We start from the raw sequence: 5,877 nt of genomic DNA on the forward strand, positions 1-5,877 counted from the left end.
AGCTATCCGATGATTTCCCTTGTAAATCAGTTATTGACAAACAGCCATTGATTTTTCAATGATGTTGATTATATAATTCTGAATATTACAAAATTTGCTCTGTGAAAGTCAAATTTTTCCCGTCATCTTTAGCACATTGAGAATCTATAAATTGACAATAATTACTATTTAGCATTTCAAAAATTGAGAATAAAAATATGGTTTGATAAGTAGGTCAATATTATGCCAAAGTTGAAAAGTTTTGTTAAGCTGTTTCTCGTCACATTTCCAAAAAGTTGCATCACTAAATAACTATGTTAATAGCTCATCAGAGTACGAAAATAAATTGACAAGACTTTGATTTTTCATTCCAGTTAATTTGTAACTAACTTCATGATAGATTCATTTTCATTATTTATTTTCATATGTATTCAAGCACTTGCGTAATTTTTCTTAGTTAAAACCCAAGTACCGCTTCCAAATTTTTAGAAAACTCCTAAAATAGGCCTTCGACATATCTTCCCCATATCTTCACACACACACACACACACACACACACACACACACATTTTTTAGCATGCTTGTAATCGTCGTTTGAAATATTTGCATCACATAGGTGTGAGCAGAAATGCTTCTTTGCAGGTAGCTGAGTTTCATCGAGCTTCTCCCAGCAATCAACGTATTCATGGGGAAAACGTCGTTACCAGTCATCAAACTGAACTGAGTCTGGTTATTGCAGAATTTACGCGTTGTATGTTTATCTGCATCATTCAAATATGTGGAAAGTTTATGGAAAGGAAGCTGCTAGCCATAAAAATCATAACGAATCGATGAATCTCAAGCACATTATTGTTCCATCAACGCATTCGTGAATGAGATATATTTTTCCTTATTTATTGGCGGCAGCGTAATTTTATGGGGAAAAGTTAATGCTAGGGATTTTAATAAAAATTGCGTATCCAATAGGGTTGATGAATTGTGTAAAACTGATGGAATTGTGAATCGTGTTAATGTTTATAACGGCCAGGAATATGAATATTTTTACATCCATTAATTCTAAATTAATCTGTCTTGAAAGACATGTCAGAAATCGAATTATTGCTTTATATAATGTCATCGTACTGCAACAATGCGGATTGGAAAATGTTGTGATGCATACCGCACTCTCGACAGCTCCGCTAGAATCTACTGAATTTGTATTTTCAAACATGAATAAGCCCGGTTACATTACCTATATTGCATGAGAAGTAGTACGTGTAACAAAGTGAGAACCAGTAGATGACAGAACAAGGAAAATGATCGAATGTTACCAAAAGCTTCCCCGTCTATAGAGGAAACGGAAGTCTTTTCATGTTACCGGGAAACCTGTAAAAGATTAAGTTATATTAGGTTGGCTAGGTTGTACAGTCTTGGGTTGGGATAGGTTATATTAGGTTGGGTTGTAGTGTCTAGGGTCCAGTTAGGTTATGTTAAGTTGGAGTAGCCTTGACGTAGGTCAGGTTGTAGAAACCTCGAGGCCGTTGCGCCAACCGCGAATTGCTCAAGAATCATTGAACTATCGAAGCTAGCGATCAAACTTGATCGAATAAATCATTTCAGAAAGTATTTTATCAATTTAGGTTAGGTTGTAGTGTCTTGGGTCAAGTTAGGTTACGTTAGGTCAAGTCCTACCGTCTTAGGTCAGGTTAGCTTTTACTCCGCTGGGTTAGGTCGGGTTAGAGCTATGGATGATATAGGCAAGGAGGACGATCTCTGCGTACAGAAAGTGTCCGTAAAGCCGAGGCAAAGAAATTGAGATCGCGTCGCTGCGTGAAAAATTGTATCCATTTTTCAAACTTCACTGAGTTGACGATTTATAAAAGTACATAGTTAGAAAAGAAAAAAATGGTTCTCGAATTAGAGAAGATTTCTGTAAGTACCAAGTTTCATCATCTTGCTCATTATAAATGTTTTTATCGTAATATGTTTCAAAGTTTTTGAATCGTTTAATTATTTGTGTTTATATGTACAAAGAAAAAGTATTCAAGTTTTGGGAATTCTTCATTTTGATTCATTGTTCATTGTTCATGATAGTGTTCTGCGGCACATGGTTTTCGCTCCTTCCATTCGAAGTGTTTGCGCAGCATTTTAATTTAAATTTTTGTCGTTTATCCTTGTTTACAGTATCTGCTGAGGACTCTAGAGTCCCTAGGGTGGATCAGTATAAAGGATTTTATGAAACGCCGCCAAGGTGGGGTGGAAATTCGAAGCGAAATTGCATATTTTTGAGGGCTAGCTGACGACTGCCGATGGCAGGGTGACGATTTCATAGACTTCTTCGGCATCAGATGGTTGATCGATGGGTGGTGGGGGCAACGCTGCCCCTTCGAGGATTGGGATCACCCGGTGCGGCACGCGCCGGAGGCATTGTGGGCGGTTTACCACCCGCATTACTAAACATCTTCCCCAATGCGTCTTTTTTTAAATGTTTTAAAATAAAAACAAAGGGTTATATATCGACCCGTTATATATCATATTTGATTGTGTTTATGAATTAAAACTCATTTCCTCTCCAAATAACTTGTAAGTTAGTTATAGATTATTTTCAGGTTTAGCTGTGAATTTTTTTAAGTATAGCGTCGTTTATCTTGGTTACATAACATTGGTAAAATTTGGTTCGATGTTGTGTCGTGATCTTTTTGTTTGGGGATTCTTCTGAGAAATTTTTAATGGTATTTTGATTGACTAAAACGTTTGTGCTATTCGTAATACCGTTTATTGTTTGCATTTCGACGTCTTGATTTTGATCTCGTGCTCGTCTAGTATCGTTTGATTGACTCGGTATTTTTACCAGATCGTTATCTATGCATGTACGGAGATTCAATTATTGCTATTGTTGTTGTTGTTGTTGTTGTTGTTGTTGTTATTATTATTGTTATTATTATTATTATTGATGACGATATGTTACACCTGTATGCATAAGGGAAGAGAATGTGGAGATATTTTGTATAATTGAATATTTTCTTGTAATTCTTAGACGATTCACAGTTTCCGTGTAAAAAATGTGCATGCATCGGGTTGCAAGCCGGTGTGTTTACCGATCCAGGATTATAAGTGGGGAGCGGTTGTGAAATTGATCAATATGACTGTTCAGTGGCTAAGCAAAAATCAAAAACCTGCACACCCCCAACCACCGTTGGGTCATGTGATGGGGAAAAAAATCGGTCAACGAAAAAGCAGGTAGTGGGCAGCGCGCAGTGGTGACTGGGTGGAGGGCTGCAGTGGTGGACCACCGCAGCCATCAAAGAATAAAAAAATTTTATGACAAACAAGTCTGAGCCTGCACACCCCAACCCTTATCAGCGTAGGGCATGTGATGGGAAAAATCGGTTAACGAAAAGCAGGTAGCGAGCAGTGTTTGGCGTAAAAAAAATCTTGTCTTATCGACTCTTGACCGGATGCGTTGTGCACATACAGTTTTGGGGTTTATGACTCTTTATAGCGAACAAGTCCGAGCCTGCACACCCCCAACCATATTAGCGTGGAGCATGTGATGGGAAAAAATTGATCATCAAAAAAGCAGGTAGCGATCTCTTGAGAAAATTTTCGCAGCTGTTGTCGCGTTACATTTTTGCCTGTATGTCACGAGGCGTACACCCCATGAACGATTGGCTGATTGGTTTTTGCTCGGTCGAGGGTGAGCGTGTCTCCTTTCATACAAATCCGAATAGCTGTTTGAAACTTCTCTAGCATTTTGAAAAATCTCTCGTGCAGAAACAGGTGTTTGACAAAGTGAGTGGTGAAAAAAGGTGTTCATTCGCAAACCCGAAGACTTCAACGAGTTTCTACTTTTGTGTGTACTTTATAGAATGTATATAGTGCTACACCAATCCTCTTACGATACTGCGAATGCCGATTTAATTTCCGTAACGATTATCACATTTGATTAGTACGTTAACGCAGTTTTTCGATTTGTTTCAATTTTTCAGTATTCAGCATCATTCCCTCCCTTCCCCCCCCTCTCTCTCTCTCTCTCTCTCTTTCTATCTATTTATTCATTCATTTTATTTATTTTATTTGTTGATTCATTTTATCAATTCTATTTATTCTATTCATTTAATCTATCTTTATTTTATTTATTTTATTATTATTATTTTATTATTATTTTGTATCAATTAATTTATTTATTTCGTATTTCTGTGTGTATGCCTGTGTGTGTGTGCTTGCGTGCGCGCGTGCGTGTGTGCGGGCGGGCGTGCGTGCGCGCGTGTGCCGTGGCTCGGAGCGGTAGCTAGGGGGGAGCTAGGGGGAAGCGCGCCATTGTGTGATCCGGAACTCTCGTATATACACTACTATAGGAACATTCCTGAAACGATTAGAACTGATAATGAAGTAGTTCAAAATGTGTTCAAAATATTTGCAGCTGAAAGTTGGTTACGTGAAAAACTTTAAAAAAATAAATTGAGCATCTTCGAGATGCGACTGTCGCCTATAAAAAATTTTATATTGACAGGTAAATATAAACCATACAGATTCATGTATTTAATTGACATTTATTTTTTCGTTGCATAATTTAGGCATACATAATATTTGTTGTACGGGATTTTCTCAACTCTTCAGTTTATACATTAATTTATTTATTTATGTTGATATACAGGGTGAGTTTTTTATCTTGGCACGTCGGAATATCTCGAGAAATACGCATCGTGCAAGAAAATTTTCAGAATCAGAACTGCTTTATCTCGAGGGGGAAAATTTACTATGTGAAAATCAACCCCCCACCCCAACCCCTAAATGCGGGAGGGGTAGTAACTTTGAAATTTCGAATGGGAACCTCTATCATTCATTCGAAGAAATTTCGAAGTTACTATCCCTCCCGCATTTAGGGGTTAGGGTGGGGGGTTGATTTTCACATACTAAATTTCCCCCCTCGAGATCAAACAGTTCTGATGCTGAAAATTTTTTTGCACAATGTGTATTTCTTGAGATATTTCGACGTGCCAAGATAAAAAACTCGCCCTGTATATCCTTGCATATATCAATGGATATATACTCGTATACATTAGGGTGGGCCAAAAAAATCGACTATTTTTTTTTCACTTTGTATTCCGAAAACTTGGTTGGTAGAGACCTCAAAAACATCTCCAAGTATGAGCTCTTAATTTTAATAGGAAGGTCCTCCGCCTCGCAGTTTTCTATTTTTTTCTTACGGTGAGGAAGAGAAATACATATCTCGGTATTTACTATTTATAAAAAAAAACGTATCACATTTTTGTAAGAAATTGAATTCTCTCCAAAAAAGGTCTCTTACAATTTTTTTGTATACCTTCAGAAGTTATTGAAGGTTAAAGTTTGATCATTTTAAGGTGGATGTATTTTTTTTATTAATTTTATAACTCTTCAACAAAAAGTCATTATGATACGTGCAACTCATATTTTTGTAGAAAATTGAATTCTCTACAAAAAAGGTTTCTCACAATTTTTTTGTATACCTCTCTGTTCAGAAGATATTCACCGTCAAACTTCAATGCACACTATTTTTAACAGTGGCGTTAGTTGCACAAGACAACCAGACGAAGCGATAGGATTCAAAACAAAATTTCTCTCAAGCAAAACATTTTATGTATAATTTGTGAAAAAAGTTCTAAAATGTTCTCTGAACAAACGCCATAAAAATAATTTAGAGCATGATTCGGATTTCGATATATTAAAAAAAAAAATTTTAAAAATACCAAAAAAATGATGAATTACGAAAAGTTTCTGAAACAGAGAACTTCTATAGTAGTTACTTCGACGACAGAAACTGAAATTTGTACAAATTTTCCCGAAACTCATGAATTAAATTGAAATTGCTTGAATTATAAACAAAAAACTGCTAAAAATAGTGTGCATTGAAGTTTGACGGTGAATATCTTCTGA

The 5,877-nt window shown here is 36.4% G+C and overlaps 1 long non-coding RNA gene across 1 annotated transcript; it reads right to left on the bottom strand.

Annotated features, from left to right (window-relative positions):
* Positions 1-5,168: 5,168 nt before the first annotated feature.
* On the bottom strand, positions 5,169-5,494 carry LOC124295347. Its single transcript, XR_006905263.1, has 2 exons — positions 5,451-5,494; positions 5,169-5,284 (listed from the first exon to the last, which is right to left on the bottom strand). It is a non-coding gene; the product is annotated as an uncharacterized LOC124295347 (long non-coding RNA).
* Between the last annotated feature and the right edge of the window lie 383 nt (positions 5,495-5,877).

This window comes from Neodiprion lecontei, chromosome 7, assembly GCF_021901455.1.
Source record: "Neodiprion lecontei isolate iyNeoLeco1 chromosome 7, iyNeoLeco1.1, whole genome shotgun sequence".
NCBI classification, from domain to species: Eukaryota; Metazoa; Arthropoda; class Insecta; order Hymenoptera; family Diprionidae; genus Neodiprion; species Neodiprion lecontei.